At 44.6% G+C, this 390-nt stretch overlaps 1 protein-coding gene across 2 annotated transcripts in view; it reads left to right on the top strand.

Moving 5' to 3' along the window:
* Positions 1–390, top strand: part of ptpn11a (protein tyrosine phosphatase non-receptor type 11a) — a 15,809-nt gene that overhangs the window by 2,886 nt on the left and 12,533 nt on the right. The gene's annotated exons all lie outside the window — the stretch shown is intronic.

Genomic DNA, 390 nt, shown 5'->3' with positions numbered 1-390 from the left:
TTCCTCTGTTCAGGCCATCTATACAGCTTCCTGCAACAGGGGATGTTGCATGCCAGACTGACCCACTGTAGGCCCACAGTTATCCTTGAAGATCTTCAGCCTCACATCAGAAGTACAGGTCTGTAGCCATCTGAAGTGCATCTACTTTTGATAAACCTAACAGTGATTTATCAGTTTTGGAATAATGTGCAGGTAAATGAAGCTGTGGTTACTTAGAACTTGTGAGAGTGTGTAGGCTAAGGTTTCTGTCATCATCTGTCACCTGGCTGCCATGTCCTACAATGAAAATGCTGACCGACCACAAGCCCAAACAAAAGAAGGTGAACCACTGTTCAAGGTCCAATTTCCAAAAGCCATGAAGGGAGAATGCAGAGCTAAACCAGTTAAGAC

The sequence above is a fragment of the Seriola lalandi genome, unplaced genomic scaffold (genome assembly GCF_002814215.2).
Source record: "Seriola lalandi dorsalis isolate HSWRI2012SDOR001 ecotype SW California unplaced genomic scaffold, Sedor1 jcf7180002054666, whole genome shotgun sequence".
Classification (NCBI taxonomy): domain Eukaryota; kingdom Metazoa; phylum Chordata; class Actinopteri; order Carangiformes; family Carangidae; genus Seriola; species Seriola lalandi.
Note: the sequence above shows the minus strand (reverse complement) of the source record. Positions and strands in the feature narration are given on the sequence as shown.